Source organism: Globicephala melas, chromosome 8 (genome assembly GCF_963455315.2).
Source record: "Globicephala melas chromosome 8, mGloMel1.2, whole genome shotgun sequence".
In the NCBI taxonomy this organism is placed as follows: Eukaryota; Metazoa; Chordata; class Mammalia; order Artiodactyla; family Delphinidae; genus Globicephala; species Globicephala melas.
In genome coordinates this window covers 44,929,339-44,952,679 of record NC_083321.1, presented here as the reverse complement: position 1 = coordinate 44,952,679, position 23,341 = coordinate 44,929,339, and the positions used below count along the sequence as shown (strand labels likewise).

Sequence of the window (23,341 nt, the reverse complement as noted above, 5' to 3'; positions counted from 1 at the left end):
ATTAAATAAGGAGAGGTGGTAGGGCCTCAGGCCCTCATTCTTGATTTGGAAGTTGGAGAAGGAAGGGTAATGTCAGGGTGTGAGATAGGGATTGGGGCCACAACCTCTCTGTCTCCAGCAGGTAGTCCTATTTTCCTATTAAATTTGCCAGAATTAGCAACCGTAGGGACTACAAGACCCCCTGGAGGCATCTACAGCAGCCACTGCACTGAATGTTTACAATCAGGGAAAAGGAATCCTGGACAGATATTATGTCTGGATTTGAGTGGAGAAGATTCAGAAGACTCTGCAAACCAATTATTGTCTTCTCTACCCCAATCAGGGCACATGGCCTGTTTCCCTACATTCTAATAGTTTTTCACATATCTTTGGGGGTGGGGTGATGGCTGGGGTGAGGATGGGGCTCTTTCACAACTCTTGAGGAGGGCAGCCCCTGTTCAACTCTTGTCAGCACCTGCCTGGTGGACAGCTCCACAGCAACCACCAGATCTCCCCATCTCAACGGGGCCACGGGGCCACTGGTGTTCTGTGAATGATGGCTTGTCTTTCTCTTGTTATTTCTTCTTTCTTTCTTAAGACATTCACTTTGTTGTAAGGGAGATTCGATTCAAGAGGTTTTATTCTTTAGGATACACAAAACAATATATAAAAAGGAATATGAAATTAGTCTGAATAAAGTATTACTTTGGCTAATTATAAGAGCCTGACTGATTGAGTTAGAAACAGCTCAGGGATTTGCGTGTGTGTAATAGCTCAGGAATCTTCTATAACAGGATTTTCAGATCGAAATCAACATCAAGGATACATCATCTTACAAAAATTGTTTTGGGCTACTTCCCAGTGCTAATGCAATATGGGAGAGGTTAGTTGGACACTGAAATCTTATCATTTCAAAGATATGCTAATGTTTTAAAGCTAATGTTCAGAATATTTGAAATCTGGGATGTTCCAGAACATTCAGAATTATGATTATCATGCCCATAACCAGCAGTCTAGAATGACTCAGGTAGAAGAGAGAAGTCTAACTGGAAATGGATGTCCTGGAGCTGTGAACACCCTGGAAACTAAAATACTTGAGGGTGTACAGAGATTTTCCTGCCAGGAGTGAACAGAAAGCTTTGAAAAAATGTGATTCCATCTATTGCTTCACTCAATAGGCGTGGAACATTGCCACTAAAGCCTGTAAAAAGGTGTATGGGCAGGTCAGGTACTGGCAGGAGAGGCTGATTGGCTTCCATTAGGCTCTTCATAAAACAGCCTTTACTTGGGGAAGTCACCTTGGCCCTGAGTCTGGTTTTCAGCCTGGCAGTCTTGGAAATGCAATTTTGTCAATACTGAGGGTGGCTCCATCTCACTCAGAACAGGGTTTCACTGTAGGTGAAAGTAAGTTTCACCTACTTTCCAGGTGTTCATTGGCAATGAGAAAATAAAGCTCTTTGGGGGCCTGGCATTTGCTGCTTTCAGTCAGTATCCCTTCTTTTTCTATAGAAGAACCATCTGGAAGCCAGATCATAATCAGAAGGTTGCTTGGTGAGTTGGGACTCAGAATAAGGGGAGATAGTTTTATGATGGCGAGTTTTCATGGCAAGAGGTTCTGACCAGTCATTCCCCTCATGTCTAGGATGGGGGGAAAACTGCCACTGAAGCTGGATAGGTTAAGATCTTGGGTTCAGAAGCTGACCCTCTCTGTTTGGGTCCCTCTTAAAGCAAACCCTGAAACAAGGATTTGAGTGCAAGTAGTTTATTTGGGAGGTGGTCCCAGAATCAGTGGTAGCAGAGTGGGGAAATGAAATGGGGAAGGGAAGGAAGCCAGTACAAGCATGTGATCAAACAAGTTACCATGGTGGGCAACTGGAACTTAATCTTACTGGGGACTCTGAGAAGCAGTGTACAATGTGCATCTCATTGTTAACCCACCCCAGGGGCAAGAGATGCAGGTTCTTTATCTATCAACTATCATAAGTCATTGGTTGAGTGATGTTTCTGACCACAGGGTGGAGTTAAGTAGTTAACTGGCTGACATACCCAGCGTACTGTGTGTATGGATATATCACTTATTTTCCAGCCTGGTGGCCAGAGAAAGTCCTCAGGTCAAAGGACACAGATGAGGCAGTTAGAAGATGGTTTGATGGGCACCAAAATGGATGGTGTTAATGGGTTAGAAGTGGAGCACAGGTAGCACATGCTACACCCTCTCCATCCCTGTATTGTAGTGAGTCATAAATTGGGTACTGTTTCTGTTTCCATTTATGCTCATACTTTTTTTTTTTTTTTACTGTACTTGTATCACTGACCAATACCCTTTATGATGATTCCTTCTTTTTATTTAAAAAATAATTCGTTAAACCTACTTAATTAGATTCTGCTCTTTCTACTCCTGATCCCAGGAATAGTCTATGATTATAGCTTTTTACATGTTTCTAATTTTATTGAGAATGTGAAGATTTTAATAGTTTAATTCTTAGAATTTGGGGAGTGTCTTGCTGATGACCATGTGTACTGCTTCCAAGAGGTGGGGATGGGGGGGAGGAAAAACACATTAGTAACTGGAAAAGGAGGAACATTTAGAAACAGAGTATTTGATGTGTTCTTAACTTTTTATGAAACTTGACCACAGACTCTTGAGTTCACCTGGAAGAGAAAAGACACAAGCCTAGCCAAGAATATTTTGAAAAAGAACAATGGCGAAGAATATGCCCTATCAAATATCAAAATATACTATAAAGATACAATGATTAAAACATTGTGGTTTTGGCATAGGAATAGACAAGTAATTCAATGGAACAGAATAGAGAGTCCAGAAACAGAGTCATCTATATGTGTGAGTTTAGCATATGATGAATATTTCAGATAAGAGGATAAAGGGAGGGGAATAGGGTCAATTATATAATAGGTGGTGTTATTAGATATCCATTTAGAAAAGAATTACGTTAGATCCCTATCCCACACATATACAGAAATAAAATTCAGTTGTGGAAGTAATACTAAAGAACAAAAATTAAAACATTTTAGAACAAAATATATGGGAGTATTTTTTAAATCTTGGGGTGGGGAAGACCATTCTAAGTAAGACAAAAATTTAGAACCTGGAAGAGGCTGACAGATTTGACTACATAATATTGAAAACTTTTGTGCAAGCTAAGACACCATAAACAGATTACAAACACAAAAGAAATTCTGGAGCTCTGTCCCCCACTCTCTAGTTCTTATCTTTCTCTGACTCTCCTCTTCTCAGCCCCTGGCCACCTTTCTGAGCCTCTGCTCTCCCTTTCTCAGTCTCTAATCCTTCCTTTTTGAGTTTTCCCTCTTTGAGTTTTCATCTCTGGGTTTGTCTCACAGTTTCTCTCCTTGAGAAAAGTCAACAGGTCCAAACAGTGAACTCACACATGGATCAAGAAGGTAGTAAAAAAAAAAATGGTAGAGTTGGGGGAGAATTTGCAGTATATATCAGTATATAACAAAATGTTGAGATTCATAAAATATATATAGCAAACATAAGCCTGTATAAAAGAAAAAAGTGCTATTAGAAAATTGGATAAAGGATATACACAGGCCATTGGAAGATGCTGAAATGGAAGTGGCTTAGTCGTTCTCTGGTGTACCTCTGATTCCCTCTATCAGAACAGCACACCCATTTCCCAGATTCTGAGAGTCTCAGTGCCTCCTGGCTCTCAACTGAGTCTTCCTATAGAAGCTGTCATTTATTTAGAACAAAAACAAATGCTGTAGTTCCTAGAAAAGCAGTCACACAGAAGTCTGAAGTACACTAAAAACGGTGTCATTGTCATTTATAAATAAAAGTGGTCTTTACAGCTGCCACCATAATTGTGCTGATTTCAGTCTTATTTATTTATTTAGGCAAAGGAGAATTTCCCTTTGCCTTTTACACCGTTTTTAAAAAATATATATTATATACATATTTATTTATTTTGGCTTCACTGAGTCTTATTTGCGGCACACAGGATCCCCATTGCAACATGTGGGATCTTTAGTTGCAGCACGCGGGCTTCTTAGTTGCGACATGCACATGGGATCTAGTTCCCCTGGCCACCTGCATTGGGAGCATGGAGTCTTACCCACTGGATCACCAGGGAAGTCCCAGTCTTCTTAATTTAAACACTTAATTCCCTTTCCACATAAAAAAGGGAATTACCTAATTTGCATTTATGTTGATTACATTTTATTGTCTATATCAAGTCTTTTTTGCTATTTGCTTGCTTTTATATCAAATGGTGAGGTTACTGAGAAATCTGCTTTGCTCTCCCTACTCTTCTGGAAGAAGATCTGACCTCTTTCCTGGCTAATGACAGGGGCCAAGGGCCAGGATAGTGGGCAGTGGTTGAATGCCACTTTGGGATCTGACTGTCCTCAGAACACAGAAACACCGTGTGGACTGGAGCAGGACTGCAGTTACGTGCGTGGGTCAAAAGGAAATGTCCCTGACAACAACAACAGCTGGGCTTGTAGCTGTGCTTCCCCTGGCAATCCTGCAAAACCATGTGCTCATCCTCACACGTTGCTCCCCAGTGCACAGTGTGATAGGATGTTTACCGCTCACCTGAGCAGTTGAGGTCCAGAGGGGCCAAGGTCCAGAGGGGACAAGGAGGACAACGGTAGGACTTGAACCCAAATGTCAGACCATACATATTCCTGAATGAGGGCATGACTCCCCTAAAAAGCTGCCCCCCCCTTTATGCTCCTACATACAGGCCCTTGTTCGTTCCCAGTTATGCCAGATTTGAAGTATCTCTGTAACTCTTGGACTATTCTTGTAACACCCGGGTGGAGTGTAGAGTGGGTACAGTCTACCGACAGAAGTACCTCTTACTCTCAGGGGTTCATGTACACCTGTAGAGTCCAGGAGATTCAGCAAAAGATTTAATTGTCTCATCAAATCATTCATCGGTCCTTACAGAAGTAGCCTTAGATGGGCAAATGGGAGTGTTCCCTTTGTTCTCTTCACCTCCCTATGATCCTGTTTCTTTTCTCTACTCCTTGGCCTCCCCCAGGGTCCTAACTCCATTCCAGAGCTGTGGCATTATATCCTGAAGTCTTCAGGTCTTAATGTCTTTAAAAATCAGCAGAGAAACATCCATAACATAAGTCATCCTCTTTCTAATACTGATTGCCTCCTGTAGCCTGGTTTTTTTGTGCTGACAGAGTTTCTACCACTCTACTGTGACTATCTAGAGACAAGCCTTCCCCAAAGGAGGAGGTGGGGTTATCTGTAGGAAAGAAGTGGACGAGGGGGAAAGAAAACCTCATGCAGCTACCACATCCCTTGGGTCCATCTCCTCTAGCAGATGGTGGACTCTTTGAGGGCAGGGATTTGCTATTATCCCTGCTACGCCCACACCAAGCATGGGGTCTGCTGCAAAGTGAAAGCTCAGTGAGCACTGGATGAGTGAAAACACTCGCGCAGAGAAAAGCAGACCTCAAGAGCATTCCGGAACCCAAGCCTCCTTCACGCGTGGCTGGTGTGACTTCTTCTGATTCATTCATTCAGCAACATTAACAACTATCTTCACCAACCCTGGGCCAGAGAGAACAAGGCTCCCTCCCTCATGTCAAGGAGCTTCTGAGTGGTTCTGGAGGAATCAGATGAGCCACACAATCACAGGACTCTCTCATTGCTGGAGGATGGGGGTCCACAGAGTGCATTGGGAGCTCAGAAGAAGGGCCTTCATCCAGACAGGGGAATTGGGGAAGGCTTGACATTCTTTTTAGAAGCTGATATGTTCCCGGCCAGAGATGGGGAGAGGGTGAGGAGAGCCAGCAGAGAGGGAGCTGGCCGGCAATGGGGCCAACAAAAAACTTGGCTATTTTCACCAGCCTCTGGCCAGGAAGGGGGAGTGAGAAGCCTCAAATGGAGCTTTGACACTGTTTTTCTTTCTTCTGGAGAGCTGCCACGTGCCGCCACAGAGAGCATTTCATGGGTAGATGCATATTATTCCAGTGTGTTTATCTAGGAAACCGGAGCCCAGCTCCAGCATCTGGTTTTCAGCACAATCCTGAACGCAGTCCAATTTTCCAGTTGGGTTAATGAAAATAAAACCTGGGAAGCTGTGGGCTAGCTGCACTGGGGGTGAGTCCTGGGCTCACACAGGGTCATGGGCTGCAGGGCCGGAAGGGCTCGGGCAGGTCATGGATTCCATGGGACTGGCCGTGAGGCTGGCACCAAAGACAACCTTGCACAGGAAGGGACAGCTGCCAGCCTGGCTCCAGGGACCATCCCTCACAGAGGAATGGATGTCTTTGGATTCCATCTGTCTTAACCTGACAAAAATTGACGGAGCATCTTCTGCGGCCAAAGCACAGGGCGGAGGTGAAATGCAAATGTGAACCAGCGCCTGCCCTGGCCTCCCGGAGGGCAGTGATGAGCGGGACCCATGACAGCCCCTGTCAGCACTCACCACTCAGAAGCTGTCTGGAAACTTGGGACCTGGGAGGGACATTTTTTTTTTTTTTTAGTGGTTTTAAAAAAATTAATTAATTAATTTTTATTTATTTAATTTTTTTGGCCGTGCCATGCAGCCTGCGGGATCTTAGTTCCCCGACAAGGGATTGAACCCTCGCCCCCTGCAGTGCAAGCGTGGAGTCTTAACCACTGGACCGCCAGGGAAGTCCCAGGACCCATTTTTAAAGGCCACCTTAAAAAAAAAAAAAAGATACATCTGGGCTTCAGGGAGCCCTGAAACCCAGAGCTAAAAGTGCACTTGCCCTCATGGCTGCCAGTTCCTGCATATCTTTCTCATTTTCCGGTCTCACTGCAGGTTGGATATCTCTGCTCTCCAGACTGCACGGCGAGAAAACACGATTTCCCACTGCTCCTGAGTTCACATGAGCCTCCTTTTCTCTCTCTTGCTTCCCCAATTCCAGATTCCTTGAGAAAAGGTGTTCACTGGGCCTGGTAGGGGACAGGCTCACTCTTGATAAAATCATCTATGGCCAGGGATCAGGGTCACCTGTGTAAATTGGGGGAAGGGGAGCCAACCCTGGCTTGGGCCTCTTCTTACGAAAAGTGCTTACAGTAAGATGCACATCACAGACAGCTTCTCCTCCGCCCACTGTACCATTGTGAGTGAGACAGGACAGGGAGGCTCGCCTGTGAGTGTCGGAAGCAGGACTAAATCCAGACTCCTAACTCCCAACCCAGTGCTCTTTCCACTACACCCTGTTCCTTTGGTCCTGATGCGAAGCCAACGATTGTGAAATAGACTCTGCCCATGCTGTTTCCCCGTGGGAGCAGCTCCAGAATGAGCAGTGTTGATTAGAGAGAATTTTGTTGGCAGACCTTGGAGTGAGCTGGGAGCCAAACACCAGTGGTGTGGCTAGTTGCAACCCTTGGGGAAGCTACCAGAAGGTGTGTGTCATAGGTCCCGGATAGGGTGATCTCTCACAGAGCTGTGAGGCTCCTGGGGGAAGGATGGCCCCTTATTCTTGTCTACTTTACCTGGAGGCTACTTCTTAAGACAGAATGAAGGGAAGGCCAGGGCAGGGCAGGGAGGAGGTGCCTCTTTCTCCTGAGTCCTGGCTCAAACTAGCGAGCCATAAAATGGCCTTTGGTGAGGGGCTTCAATGGTGGCGCAGTGGTTGAGAGTCCGCCTGCCGATGCAGGGGACACAGGTTCGTGCCCCGGTCTGGGAATATCCCACATGCCGCGGAGCAGCTGGACCCGTGAGCCATGGCCGCTGAGCCTGAGTGTCCAGAGCCTGTGCTCCGCAACGGGAGAGGCCACAACAGTGAGAGACCCGCGTACCGCGAAGAAAAAAAAAAAAAAAGGCCTTTGGTGGAGAGACCTTTCCTTGAGGCTAGAGAGGAGAGTCCCCAAGCCAGGCTAGACAGCTAGCTCCTGAAGGACCCCGCAGGGGAAGGAAATTGGGTATCTCCTGGTCATCCAAAGCACCTGACAATGACATTTTTCTTCCATTCCACCATCTTGGTGTGAGAAGTGACGCTGATGTTTTCTGGGATGCTGTCAGTGTTGCGTACACCTTGCTGCTCCGGCTTCTGTCCCTCCAGCACCTCATGACGGCAATCATTGATGTGGCCGTTTCCAAGGCTGAGCTCAGGCCAGGGCTTGAGGCAATCCTGATGGCAGCCTCAGTCCATTCCAGGGGACTTGGAATCATCTTCCTACTGGTACGCCTAGCATGGGGAGCACCAGGCTGGGCCTCTGCTTGGGCTCTTCCTGCTTTGCTGTGTTGGGATATCCATAGACTGGGCTCCTACCTTGGTCCCTTCTTCCTAGTTTACTTGGTAATACTTCCCTGAACCCAGATTGCCTGGGGCCCCACATCCACTTACAACCCTTGAACTGCTGTCCATTTCTCCAGCCACTGATGCAGGAAACCCTGGGCACCATGATCTAGCTTCACTTGAGTCTACTTTGCCTCTCATCTCTGTCATCTCTGCCTGTTGGACTGGCTGTCTTAAATACTAATGCCAATCAGAAATGCCTTTTTTAGCTGGGCTGGAACCCATGGCTCGGGGTTAATGAGGGAGCCCTCTCCATCTTCTCTTGTTCCTCTCCTTGGCCCTACATGTTCCTCTGTGTGCCCATTCTAGTAACGCTTAGCGTGGGCTGTGCTTCCCACTAGACCCTCTATTGGAGTCTTCTCTCCTTTCCTTCGGTTTCTCTTCTGTTGGTTGTGAGGGTTGCTGGGGGTCAGTGGGCAGCAGCCCTTTCCCCAGGGAGCTGATCTCCTAATGTACCAGTGAGGGATGCTGACATTTTAGAGTCAAGTCTACCATGTAAATATGTCCCAGAATATTACGGATCATCCTAGGTCAGCACAATCATCAACCCACAGGATTAATCGGAATCTAAACAGCTCTGTCAAAGGTGAAGAAGGAGAAAAGCAGACTCTATTCCTCGTTCTTTTGATTTTAATTCTCCCTCCCATGAAGCAGGCAGGTTTCACCTGAGTACACTCTAGGCTGACCTTTCACAGTCCCTTTCTCAATCCAGCTACCGAAATGACATTGTTTACATCCCTGAACTTGGGTCTGTAAGGTTCCTGCAGATGCAGGGTCCGTTCTGTCTAATCATTTCCTCTTCCTTGGACATGGTTCCTATAGATTTTGCCCAAGGCTGAAATTCCCTCATCCACCTACCCACCCACCCACTCATCCGTCCAGTCACTCAGTTAATGCTTCTGCCAGTTTCTGTGCTGTGCAATGAGAACACCGTGATAAACAAGTCAGACATGGTTTCTTTCCTCAGGGACCCTTGTGCCCTGCCTCTGTCCCCTCAGCACCACTTAGCAGGAGTCACTGATGTGTCCACCTCTGGGCCTGGCCTCATTCTTGTGGGGATGACAGAAAAAAGCAGGGGAGATGGATGATAAACACGTAAACAATAATTAACGCTAGCTGGCTAAGTGTTATATAGGAAATAAATGGGACAGCAAAAGAGAACAGCAAGGGATTAGAGGGGAGACCTATTTAGAAAGGATGTTGGGAGTAGGCTTTCTGAGGAAGTGACATTTAAGCTGAGATCTGAAGGATATGATGGAGGGACAAAAATGAGCAGGCAGCAGGAAATAAGATATGCTAAGGCCCTGAGATGGGAAAGAAAATGTGTTCCAGGAATGGAAAGCAGCATGGCTGAAGTACTGCAAATGAGAACGTGGCATGAAATGAGACTAAGGAGGTAGGTGGGAGACAGATTAATGCACAGCTTTTTGGTCATGGTAAAAAAGTTAGAAAGGGAAAAGGCTTAGATAAGGGCTGATGTGATCTGATTTATATTTTTGAAAGATGACTCTAGCTGCTATGGGGACAGTAGATTGGAGAGGGCCCCGTGGAAGCGGGGAGACCAGGTAAGAACTATTGCAGTCTTTCAGCTGAGAGATCTGATGTCATGACACTGGAGACGCATTTTGGATATAGAACAGGAAGATCAGATGTGGTAGGCAAGGAAGACTCCATGTATGACTTCCATGTTTCTGGCTTGAGAAACTGTGTGAATAGCAGTGCCATTAACAGAGATATGGACTGCAAGCAGAGAAGTTTTGGAGTTTGAGGGAGGAAATCCAGACTTGGGCATGTCTATTAGACATCCAAGTGGGTCAAGTAGGCAGTTGGAGAAATGAGGCTGGAGCTCGGAGAAGAGGTTGGGCTGAAGTCAGTTTAATCAGCGCTATCAGCACCTGGAGAATAATGAGACAGGAGGAGACTTTCTATCTGCTTCCCTGGCAGCTTTGCACGAGAGCTAAGGACTTCCATGCTGCCTTGAGGAAAGAGGTTGGGGTGTGGGTCCCAGGATGCCCTTCTCATAGGAGCGAGGGCTCTTGGGTTCCTGCAGGATCAGGACCGTGCAGGAGTAGTGATTCAGTTAGGGCAGGGAACTTTCTCTTCTCCACTGGACAAGCCTTTCCTAGGATTGCTCTAAGTTCCATTGATTATTTTTTTGCTTTGCCCTGGAAACACTTTTTATGTAAGCCCTCTCAGAAAGTGACAAATCGTGGAAAAATCCTCTTGGATATGGATTCAGCAAAGGCAGAGATGGCATATCTTGCTCTGTGATGTGGAGGCCGTCCCCAAGGATGCACCAGAGGCCAAAGAGCTGGAAAATGGATGCAGGTGGCCAGGCTGAGTCATTGCAACTCTCCACTCCTAAGAAACCATACCTAGCTTCACGTGATATGGAGGGAGGGCAGAGGGGGGGCACTCAGATGTGTCTGACAACCAAGGCAGGAAGGGAAGAATTGGACAAGGAGGAGAAATGTTATTTCTCTGGAGCGGGAGAACACAGTGTGCTTCTCCCACCAGGAGGAATTTTCCTGCCTAGGGCTCTATTCTCTCCCATGGCTGAGCTCTCTGGGATAGAACACTGTGACTTGACCCCAGGGACCCTCCAGTGGAGGTTCCTGCTGCTATCATTCTTGACTTTATAGGACACAATTGGGGAAGCAGAGTCCTGCCCCTGTTCCCATATGCAGAGCTTCCTGAGCTACTTCTCCAGGGATGAAATGCCTGCTTCTGCTCCTCATTTCTTTGATTTATTTCTCCCCACTTCCCCCCCCACCCTGGTCTCCTTTCTTACATCTTTATTTCCCAACTCTACCTCACAATGGAATGAAGTGGTGTGTAGGGCCTGACGCGGTTGACCATAGCTGTAGAATGTTGATGGTGGGAACAGAAAGTGAGGAAAGAGCAGAGAAGCTTCTGTGCACCTTGACCCAAGAAGGTACCTCTCCAAGCTCCAAGGTTGCAATCCTCAGTAATCAAGGAGAAGGCACAGGGTGCAGATGAACTTCTGGTGGGCCAAGAGAAGAGGGGCAGCTGTCTCCATGGGCACATTTGCTACAAGACCACATTTTTCTTTTTCCATTTTTTTCTTTTTCTTTCTTTCTTTCTTTCTTTCTTTTTTTTCCCCCTGTGTCCCGGCGCTTGAGGATAGAACCTGCTGGTACCGAAGACATGACGCCAAGGGGGCTGGAGCCCTTTCCCTCTACCTCCGTACATTACGCGGACCGGGACCGCACGCCCGATCCCCGCCAAGAAAAGGAGGGTAAGACCACTTTTAAGGTGGCCTGTTGACAGGACAGTTGTCAGGATTATAAAGAAGAGAGATTAATGGAAGCAATGTGGAAAGCACAAGCATCAACGAGGAGAGATGGTAGTCAACATGTGGCCCTGGCAGTCCTTCTTCCTCACTACCCTCTCCCATCCCCAGGTGCTTCTCCCTAAGGTTAAAAGCTATCCCCCTCTGGGGATGAGACAATGTAGGGAGCCAAGCCAATGGCTGTTGAAAATGCAGTCACAGAGGTCTCTCTGGGGCGCCTATTGGCCCAGGAGTGGCGGACACAGGAGCTCTGGATGCCTCCCCCTTTTTTCTCCACTCCTTATGAGTTTTATGGAGTTAGCACAACAACCCTGGACAAACACTCCAATGGCTTCTCATCTTTCTCAGAGTAAAATCCAAAGTTCTTATCACTAACCTAAGACCCTTCGTGACTTGGTCTCCCACTGCTTCTCCTACTACGTTCTCCCTGTTCACTCTATTCCAGCCACACTGGCCTCCTTGCTGTTCCTTGACGATGCCGGCACGTTACGCCTCAGGGTCTTTGCATTTGCTGTTCCCTCAGCTTGGAAAGCTTTTCTGAGACCTGTGTGGCTCACTCCCTCATTCAGGCTGCTGTTCAAATGCTACCTTAACAGAAAAGCTTTCTCCAGGCATCCTCCCTAAATCAGACACCTCCCTCAGTCACCTCTCCATCCCTTACCATGCTTAATTTCTCTTCGTAGCTCTTTATCATCCTGTAACATATTACATATCTTTCTGTTTGTTTCTTGTCTGTCTTTCCCTGCATGAATGTAACTATTCACTACTGCATTCTCAAAGCCTAAGACAGCATCTGGCACATGTAGGAATTCAATAAATATTTGTTGGGTGAGTGAATGAATGACTAAATCTGATGGAAGTAGAGGTTTGGGTGACTCGCTAGCATTGACATGTAATCTGCACAGTGAATGTTTGTCACAGTTATCAACATTTTCTTCAAATTAAATCCATTTTCTAGTAATCTTGTCTCATCAGTGCAAGAGACCTCCTCAGTGTTGGGCCGAGAGCCAGGCTATTCCTGGAAAGATTTGCAGGACAGGCCAGCAGGGTGATGCTCGAGCTGGGCCCCTGAGGCCTGAGAAGAGGGCCAAAGCACTCCTGGGACTTTCATGATGATGTCACACTTATTTGGATTTCCACGGAAGGAAGCCTGGGCTATGTCCCTCTCTGTGGATGAAGTGGAGGGAAGGGATGTATTAGTCAGGGTTCTCCAGAGAAACAGAACCAACAGGACACACACACACACACAAGTTTATATATTATTTATCTATCTATCATCTATCTATCTATCTATCTATCTATCTATCTATCTATCTATCATCTATATATCGAGAGGTATCAGAAAGCTGTTTGGAGCACAGACAGGAGATGGGTAAGACTGGAAAGGGGGAGTCAGTTAAGAGGAAAGAATGGGAGATGAGAGAGGTATAGATTTGAAGAAAGAGAAATTGAAGGAGTGTCAGCTGAAGACCCCTGCCTCAGTAGAGTAGATGCAGAGGCTATCCTGAAAATGCTGAGGTTGGCAAAGGAAGTTTGCGGGGTTTGAAGGGAGAAGATAAGGGCAGCCTGTTGGCCAGAGAAGTGGGGAGACTCCTGGGCTGAATGAGGAGCTACAGGAAGGCTCCCTGGTAGATGGAGAGTGTGACTCACAGTGGGGTCAAACTTCCCCCATAAGTAAGCCTCCTGCAGCCCTCGTTGGCAAAGGGTGTGGGGATGAGGGAACAGGGGACCAGGAGTCAAGAGAGCCAGAGGGTGCTGGCTGACGTGCACTGGGGGACCTGGGAGAGGTCCAGAGCCTGGAGGTTATCTGGGAGCTCCAGGGCAGGCTGGGCAGAAACAGGGAGATATGAGGTTGGACTGGAGGCTGCTCTCTCCAAGGGGGAGTCCACAGCCAGAGGAAGCGGCAGGGGTTCCTCATGGTGACCACGTATTCAGGTCCTTGTAGATGCTCGTCCCTGGTCTGGAACAGCCCTGCCCCTGATGTATCCTTGCAGTGGCAGCCCCAGGCTCTCCTCTTTCCCTGACCGCTCAGGTGGAGACAGTCATCTCCTTCTCAGCACTTCCAGCGCCTGGACTTGCTTCCTCACAGCACTTTTCAGGCTGGATTGAAGGTGACCCTATCCATCTCCTCCTCCCATTCTCCACATCCCCCAACATGGGGCTGTGACTTCTTGAGGGGACAGGCTTAAGTCTTGCTCAATTGTGGAGCCCCTGAGCCTGGCACAGCTGGTCACAGCCCTCTGGGGTTGTTCAAATAACTATGTCCTGAAATGAGGCTCTCCTGACTATCGGTTTATGCCCAGGACCCCAAGTGAGAGTAAGCGGAGGGGCCGTGGTGGGAGGCTGGATGTCTCCTCTCCTTCACCCTTTGCTTTCCTTCTTCCCTCCCTCCTTCCCTCTCTCCCTCCCTCCCTCCTTTCCTTCCTTCCTTTTTTTTTTTCTTCCTTCCTTTTTAAACTTGAAGTATAGTTGCTTTACAATATTGTATTCGTTTCAGGTGTACAGCGTAGTGATTCAGTATTTTTACAGATAATACTCCGTTTAAAGTTATTACAAGATAATGGCTATAATTCCCGTGCTGTACAATCTATCCTTGTTGCTTATCTATTTTATACATATTCCCTCTTCTTTCTTTCCTCCTTCCTAACCCCGGCTCTTCCATATTCTGTTCTGGGGAAAAGTGATAGAACGATCCAGACCGGAGAGTAGGGTCAAACGTACAAGGTCCGAGCAGCCTCCAGCCCCCAGCACCCCAGCGCGTTCAAGCTCACACCTGCCTGCCACGGGGCCCAAGGCTCGTCCAGGTGGCCGAGGGAGGGCAGCGCCACGCAGAGAAGCGGCAGCCCCAGCGACGGACGGCAGGGGGCGCCGCCAGGCCTGTCGCCCGGGCGCGTATACCGTCGCCTCCCAGCCCCCACCCCCAGGTGATTTCAGACTGGGTTTGGAGCAGTATCGCAGACGGGGTGCTTACGCGGGGGGCTTGCGCTGCCACTCCCCGGCTGTGTAATCTAGTGCTGCCTACAATCTTAGTTTTCATAGCTATAAAATGGGGATAGTATAAGACCATAAAATGTGAAAGTGTTCTCAAAGCGCTTTCACATCTGTCACTGTTAGAGGCTGGCTGTCCCTAAGACTTATATTTCCCGATTTACAGCCTAATAACTTTTGCATCCATCAAACATGTTTGACAGAGCTAAGGGTGAAAAGTTCTCCTTGGGGTGGCCTGCTGCTCTGAGGACAGTAAGTTCTCCACCAACTACTGTAAACACTGTTGGCCTGACTCCTGCCTGGACTTTTTATTACGTGGTGCCGGTGCAGTAGAGAGGGGATTGCGGGCAGCAAAAAGGAATGAAAAGTTGCTCCCCTGACCCTTCTCAAGAGTCCTTTGTTTAGTCAACAGGTATTTATTTATTTATTTATTTTTATTTTTTGGTACGCGGGCCTCTCACTGCTGTGACCTCTCCCCCTGCGGAGCACAGGCTCCGGACGCGCAGACCCAGCGGCCATGGCTCACGGGCCTAGCCGCTCCGCGGCATGTGGGATCTTCCCGGACCGGGGCACGAATCCGTGTCCCCTGCATCGGCAGGCGGACTCTCAACCACTGCGCCACCAGGGAAGCCCAACAGGTATTTATTGAGCACCTATTATTTGTCAGGCTGTTCCAGGGACTGGGGATACAGTGGTGAGCCAGATAGCATGGAAGTTCCGGACCTTTATTTACCTTTGAAGTCTTGACTAATCCTGCCCTAGATTAGTTTCAGGTTTGCCTAAACCAGGGCCCAGAGGCCTCTGCCCCTCCACCCTTAATCCCAGCCCCTGCCCTCTGTTAATGACAGCCTTAGAGGAGCTCTGTTCCCCAGGGCAAAATGTCAGGCTCAGCAATGCCAAGGCTTCTGAAGGCCAGAGGTGACACCTCCTCCCGCCCATCTCCCCCCAACAGCTTCCTCGGGGATTTTTACCCTCATAAAGAATGGTGAGCTCTGGGCTCTGTCAGGCATGGGTTGTCCTCAGAGTCTGGCTGGCCTCAGCCAGAGCAAAGTGTGGCTGAGTTTGGGCTGCTTCCCTCTGCCCCTCCTCTACCACGCTCTCAGAGAACTCAGTCTCTCTCTAATTCCCCAGCCTCAACCCTGGGCGCCAGCTTGAGCCTTCCTGAAATTTCCCAGTTGCTGGTTGTCTCTGACTGTGTCCAAGTTTGTAATCCCCAGGGTCCCGCTTTTGCTCAGAGCTCAGGAGCCCAGGTCTAGAGCACCTGAGGAGTGAAACCATGGCTGATGATCTTTGGGGATCCCCAAAGCACCCTGCTGGGGTGGAGGCAGCCCAGGCCCCAGGATGGCACAGAAAGGCCTGGAGTCTTGTCTCCCTGCACCTACTTGTTTGCTGTGTAATGTAAGTCACTTTTCTTCTCTGGGCTCAGGTTACTTGTTTGTTCATCCATCCATCCAATAAGCCTTTTGACTACTCGCCGTCTCCTGGCACTGTTGGCTAAAGTCTCAGCCCCTTGGGATGGCGTTTAAGGCCCCTCACCGTCTGAGCCATCTAGGAGGGAGCTGGACGAGAGCTTTTGCTTCCTGAACTGCTCTAGTCTGCCCTGACTGCCCAGTCCTTCACACACCACACCTGGAGCCACAGCTGGTCTCCCGGGCCAGGGGCACACTCAGGGCACCTGAGTACAGAGAAGCTCTGTCTTTCCTAGCATTTCTTGGGAATTCTGGCTGCCTGGTGCTAAAAGACCTGAGGGTTTGGGGACGGTCTCTCAGTCCCTGAATTCAGGTCTAACCTTGGGGGTGGGGAGGGGCACAGAGAAGCAGGTTATAATGAGAACCAGCTGACCTGGAGAGGCTCGGTGGGGTAGGTCTCTGCATGCACAGCCCAGGGAAGAAAAGGAAAGGTGGGAGGAGAAGGAGTTCTGTAGGAGCCGAAACCAGGAGAGACCAGGAAGTGGTCATGGGCAGGTTGACTTGACTCAGGACTGGGGACTTGAGTTTGCTGCTGCCTTGGTGGCCAGACTTTAGGGGAGAGACAGCCTGGACAAGTTGGGTGTGTGTCCTGTTCCGTTCACTTGACTGCAGTGCTTAGTTCAGGTTATGGCATGTCGCTCAAGAGACATCTATCAGAGTAAACTCCATGACGAACAAGAGCTTTGGGGAAGAGACTTGATCTGTTCCCATTGGACTTGCATCTGGGAAGATGAAGGCTTGAAGTTGCTGGGAGTCATTTTCCCTTAGCTGTGAAATCTGAAATTGAAGGCAACAAGGAGGAGCAAAGCAGAGGCAGAGCTCAGATGCCATCATTTGAGCCCCTTACGATGCTTTGCCTACAGCTGCCCACCCCTGGGGCTTTTTAGTTTCATGGGCCCTTTTTTTGCTTGAACTAATTATATCTGTGTGCGTATGTATGTGTGTTTTAATCACTTGCAACCAAAAAAGTCCTACCCAATATAGAGCCCATGATAAAATTCATCTTTATAAAGACCAAAGTGATGGGGGATGATTCTTCAAGAGATCATTAGAACTCAGTCCCACAGTGACTCAGTGGCGCTCATCAGCTAACGACTGCTGACTTGTGCAGGGTCAGGTGAGGCCCCACGGATCCAGAGACCGGCAGCCTCGGGGCCTCAGGAGAGCTGTTTTATAGGTCCAAGTGAGGCAGGCCCAGAGACTGTCCACCTGGACACCATTGCACCTGCCTTGTGCCACTTGTATTACTGTCTGGCTACTGTCTACAGCCCAAGGTAAGTCTGCTCACATAGTCCCAGGGAAAAGGGCTTAATCAGACACCAAGTCTGGGACTTAATCTCCTGGCAGGCACACCTGGGGAGGGCTTGTGTGCTTCTGAAGGTCCCACTTAGAAGCACAGGCTGGGAGAGAAATTCTGTGTTCCTCTGATGTCCTTCATCACAGCAGTCATGGAGTTGTCACTCCTTCATTATGACTTAATCTTCTGACAGCTCTTCCCCAAATGGATTTCTGGGTCTTGACCTGGAAAAGTGGGACATAGACAGGGAGCCAGGGCCTCTGGACTGCAGAGGCCTCCAAATGTAGCAGGTGCACATGAAGATGGGCTAGAACTGAATACTAGAACAGACTATGTAGAATTTTCAGTTTTCTGGATTTACACTCAGCAGAATTTAAGTTACCTCAAGAGTAAATAGTCTACAGTTCCCATTCAGAGGAGAACTTTGCTGTCTTCAACAATTTTTTTTGCTGCCTGCATAAATGAGCCTAACTTTTATATGTTCCAATTTTCATATAACTTTCAATTGTGTAACTACACGTTGATACCTTGAAACTGGTACTTCATCTATCAGCTGGGGGGATCTGTGTTCCCTTTTGGTGGCCACTTGCTACCTGCTGCTGCTAGGGGATGAAAGCCTGGGTCTCTACCTTGGGGTGGAGGTACAGGAAATGTGTATGGCAGAGTTGGTCTCATTTCCCACAATGTGCCAAGGGGACCCCAAATTCCCTGGATACCTGGGGCCTGGAGCTTGCCTGTTGACATCAGATTGATGAACAGTGTGGGTGCTTCCATCTCCCCTCTCCCCTCCTGTGGTCCTTGCATCTGGTGGGGGTGGGGAAGGAGTTCAGTGGCTGGTGGTTCCAGGTGATGGCAAAGGTGGTCTTCTGGCTGGAGATGGTGGAGATTTTGCCCATCTGTAGTAGCGGAGAAGATGAGGGTGGAGAGGGATGTTGGAATCACAGAATAGGAGCTACAGCCTGGGCCTCTCCAGGCCCCAGGGAGCAACAGGGGGGATGCCCGTGAAGGCTTCTTGCACCTGCCAGGACCCAAAGCAGGCATAATGCGTGTGATTTTTTTGCACATGTAAAACTGATATGTTTAATTACCCCTTACATTATTGTTTTCCTGCGGAGACCCAGTTACAAAGATTATCACTAGAGGGCAGGAGAGACTTCAGTGAGTGCGCAGGCTTCCAGCAGGGCCACCACTTCTCCCATAGACGGGGGCTGAGCTGCCTAAAGCTTTCCCATTCATATAGAAAATGAGGATGTGTATGACGCACTGGGGTAAACTGAAGGGGACGTGGGGACACATATTTGGGCTTAGTGGGAAAATGCATATCATTTTTTTCATGTTTTGAAATTATAGTAAGATACAAAGTAAAGGAAAATAGTAATACTGAATTTGTATACAATTCTAAAAATTATTTCAAATATTTTACGGTTAAACATGAGCTGGCTTCCACTAACATCTCTTTTTATAACTAATTTTAAACTGAAATGGAAACATGAAACTTCTGATCAAGATTTTTAATTATTTCTTTAAATTCTTGATAATCATCATTGACAAGAAAATTCATGTGTACAATCTGGTGATAAAACATTAAAAACAACTTTATAGCCACTAAAAAATTTATAGCAGTTGAAATTACATTTAAAGACTATGAGCTTTTTCTCACCTTCCATTGACTAATGCAGTGTTGAAATTTCTTGTGATAAGGCATTGGATTTAACATCCATCAAATCTCTTGGATTTGAGTGTACTGAAATAATGCTGAAGCAGAATACACATGCATTTTTAGAGAAGTCACCTTGCAGCCAGCCTGGATGTAACTAAAAAAAGTTCAGCTGCTGCAAAAGATAAGAAGCAGCCCATATACATAGAGTAACCATTGTCCTGATTAGTCCTGAAGGATTCTGATTTATGTCTTCTGACCTGACATGACTATTCATAGCACCTCCTTTCACTCAAAAAAAACCGAAACCAAAAAACAAAACTGCATCAGTTTGGTGCTGATACATATAACATGGACAAATCTCAGAAACATTAACCTGAGTGAAAGAAGCCAGACACAGAAAAGTGCATGTTGTATGATTGATTTCATTTATTTGAAATGCTAGAACAGGCACAACAAATTTGTAGTGATGGAAAGCAGATGAATAGTTGTCTGGGGCAGCGCTGGGGGTGACGTGGGAGATGACTGCAAAGGGCTAGGTAGGAAATGTAGGCAAGGTTTTCTATCTAGGTTGTGGCAGTGGTCACCCTGGTAGATCACCTACTTATACATCTGTCAAAACTCATAGTACTGTATAATAAAAATAGGTGCCTTTTACTGCATATAAATGATACTTATTAAGTGGATTTAAAAAAAGAACGTGTACCAGTTTGGACAATAAATTATATGGCTTCTGTACATATGCATGAAGAGAGAGATTCAGGGCTGCCATCTGATGCTGGGCCCGCCAGGAGCTCCCTCCTGCTCTCCTTCCTCCGCCTCTGCCCCCTTGGTGGGCACTCTGTGGTCCCTGGGCACGTGGGACACACTCCTCTTGGTGCACAGCAGGCAGTGGCACACTCTGCAGCTGGTGGCTGGGGAAAGTGTGCAGGGGGTGGAGGCCCCCTTCTCTGGCTGGGGGAAGATCAGTGTCCTTGTGCCTAAGGGGGCTTGCTTGAAGGGGGCGGCCCTCCAAGGAGCTGTAGGCCAGGCTCTCCCCAGGAGTGACCAGCCCACGTGCTCCAGGTCCCCGAGCACGCCGGGGCTGCGGACATCACACCACGTTGCTGCACACCTGTGGCCCACTGGAGGCACGCCTACTAGAAAGCTTTGGTCTTGGGAGGGTGCCTATGCCAGTCCCTAAGGCTTACTCCTGAGGCTGGAGTCAGAAATGGGGAAGATCTATGTAAAGGAAATAAACCAACGCCCACTTCTTGGCCCCAGGAAGAAGAAGAGGAATGAGAAGGGGAGGGAGGAGAGACAAGAGAGCAGTCAGACACTTGGGTCTTAAATCCCCTTTCTGGACTTTGGTCTAGAGCGGGTGTCGGCACACTTTTCTGTAAAGGGCTAGATACGTGTTTTAGGCTTTTGGGTTGTCCCATCTCTGTTGCAACCACTAAACTCTGCCCTGTCGTTTGAAAGCAGCCATGGACAACATGAAAGTGAATGACTGTGGTCGCGTTCCAATACAACTTTATTTATGGAGGCTGAAATTTGAATTCATGTAATTTTTATGTGTCACAAAATGTAATTCTTCTTTTGAGTTTTTCCAGCCATTTAAAAATGGAGAAAACATTCTTAGCTTACAGGCCTTACAAAACAGATGGTGGGCTGGAATTGGCTGGCTGGGCACAGCTTGCCAATTGCTGGTCTGGAGAGGTGTGTTTCGTATGGGGAATCCTGAGGGTGCAGGGCTTCTGGAAAAGGGATGGCTTTTGGATTTCTGGCTTTCAACACAGTTAAAGAGGCCATGACCTTTAGCTTTCCTGAGATGTTCTCTCAGCTCCTGTTTGTTTTGCACCTAAACCAGAAGTTCTCTCTCAGCCCCTGAAGAACTTTCCCCAACCATAATACACAAATGTTATTATTTGACTTTCAGTCATTTGATTTGGACTTTCAAATAAGTTTTCAGAAATCATCTGGCATGACAAATTAAAATAAAAGAGGGCCATAAATTGACATAGAAATGTGTTAGGAACCAAAGGTTATGAGGAACCAAATTCTGTGTTTTGAGGTCTATACCAAGGTGTGCGTGGGGTGACTCCCTGAATAAAGTCCAGGGCGGGGGCCCCTTCAGGTACCATTATAGGGAACTAATTCGACACTGGACCAAGAGTCCACTGTAGTCACTGCCCCTCACACCTAGAGTAGGCAGGCCAGGTAAGCAGCGTCCCTGTGGGAAGGGCCAGGTTAGGGCCTGTTTCTGGGCATGCGTGATACTTAACACCTGCATGCCTTTAGCTCAGCTTGCATTCACAGGCGTTCTCAGCCAGCTCCGCTTTGCTTCCTGCCTCCTCCTTCCTGGGCCCCACGTCTTACTCTCCTTCTGCGCCCCTGGATCCTTTCTCTCCTTATTCCCTTTTCCTCCTCCTTGTCACTTGCACGGTCGTTTGGGTTTTGTTCTCGGGCCTTCCCTGACATCAGGAGTTGGTGCCCCAGGGCGGTGCTGCGGCATAGCTCTTGTCCCTCCCCCACCCTGTCCCTTGGGGGGATCTCCTGCGCCCACTGTTTGTGAATTATGTGAGAGAAAATGGCAGTTTGGCTCAGGAATAGTGAAGCTGGATAGCATCCCTGGCTCCCTTCACTTGCTCCTCCGTTGGAAGTCAGCCTACAGAGTCCTGCTCCCAGGACGGTGTGGCCATCGGTGGGCTGGCCGCCCTGACCTCTTCTTCCCGCCCTCCCTCTGTCCTTTGCGTCACTAATTATCTTCTCTGTATAGTTAATAGATTATAATTGTGGGTTCTCAGGCCTGCCTCCCCTCAGGGGCTGGTCTGGGCTGTGTGTGTCCCTCCAGGACCTAAAACAGGGCCAGGCCCAGAGTGGGCCTTGGTAATACTTGTTGGCTGGAATTGAATTGGCAGTTCGCTAGCGGGACCTATCCAGTCTGGCTGGAACCTGGGAGCTTGAGCCAGCCCCTGCTGCCTGTCCTCAAGGGACCTCAGTCACGGAGGATGCCTGTGGGTCACTTACTCCAGAACATTCTCCTGTGTCGACTAACAGGGCATCCAGGGGCGAGGAGGGTTGGGGACCTAGGAAGGAGCCCTGTAACACCACAGGGCAGGGAGGGATGCAGACCGGGACAAGGTCAAGGCTACAGAAAGGGACTTTGGCAGGAGCATTGCCATGGGGTGGGGGCAGAGAGAGAGGAAGCAGAGATCGGGGGAGTGAGATCTGTGCCCCACACTTGGTCCTGCTTTTCCTGCTGGGGCCCTGCCCTGCTGGAGAGAGAAGCTGGTTGCCTCTCCCAGGGAGAATCAGGCCTCGCAGGCAGGAGTTTAAGAGCTCCGTCAGCATCCCCAGGATCTAATTATGCAAGCTGGGGACCCAGGCTCTTACCTCTGCTGTGGTCTGTTGAGAGGGAGAGTCTCAACTCTCAGGTTGCCTTTGCTGAGGGCTCTAGGGGATAACTGCTGTGGGAAAGGGCAATTTTGGGCGGCAGGAAGGGGATTTCTCTGAGGCCCGGTATTTTGTGGATCGAGTGGAGGCACCTGGGAGGCTTTGGAAAATTGGTGGGTGGAACCACGCAGCTTGGCCCTCTGTGGCGCTGGCCTGAGCTGCGGCTGCTGCTTTCATCTTTAACGTGTTTGTTCTTTCCTTCACAAAGGACAATAAAAGGAGAGCTTCTAGCATCAGGCTCTGCATAGACACTGACAGGAAGCTCACAGCCTAGAGCGTGGAGGGGGATGGACGTGTCAGGTAATGTACGCTTTAATAAGGAACTGCACAGAACGACGAGGTGGGGCTCAGGAGGCAGCGTCCAACTCTGCCCGGAGGTGGGGCTCGTGGGGACGCCTTCCAGGAGCAAATGGCACTTTTGCAGAAGTGGGTGGGGAGGTGGGAGGATGATCATTTTCAACAGCATTTGCAAAGGAGTGGCTGTGAGAGAGAGCTCTCGTCCTTCCCTTCAGGCAGTCAGGACGCTTTGCCACAGTGCTTGGGAGGGGAATCCAGGATGTTATTTTAGGAACTCCTAAGGGGTCCACCATGAGGGGTATGATCAGCCCTGGAGTGGGGTCTGAAAGAGTTAAATACTGTTGGCCTCCACTAAAGCTTCCAGGAAGGAGACTGCTGACTGCCAGCCCTGGGTGTGCATTCTATTCTTCCAGTCTAGGGGGGGCTCTGCAGTCCCCCCACCCCTTCCTCTACCTCCCCTCAGCCCCAACTGCAGCCCCTAGAGAAAGCCTTGGAGTATGAGACTGAGGCTCAAAACAAGGCCCCTGGGTGTGACAGCCGTGGTAGTGGCCGCCACCGGGTTAGATTGTGGGTGTCTGGTGGGTGTGGACCCACCAGATACCCACAATCTATTGTCTTTTAAATTA

General features: G+C 48.5%; 1 non-coding gene across 1 annotated transcript; it reads right to left on the bottom strand.

Moving 5' to 3' along the window:
- Positions 1-11,383: 11,383 nt before the first annotated feature.
- Positions 11,384-11,518, bottom strand: LOC115839635 (small nucleolar RNA SNORA57). The gene has a single exon (XR_004034129.2). It is a non-coding gene; the product is annotated as a small nucleolar RNA SNORA57 (small nucleolar RNA).
- Between the last annotated feature and the right edge of the window lie 11,823 nt (positions 11,519-23,341).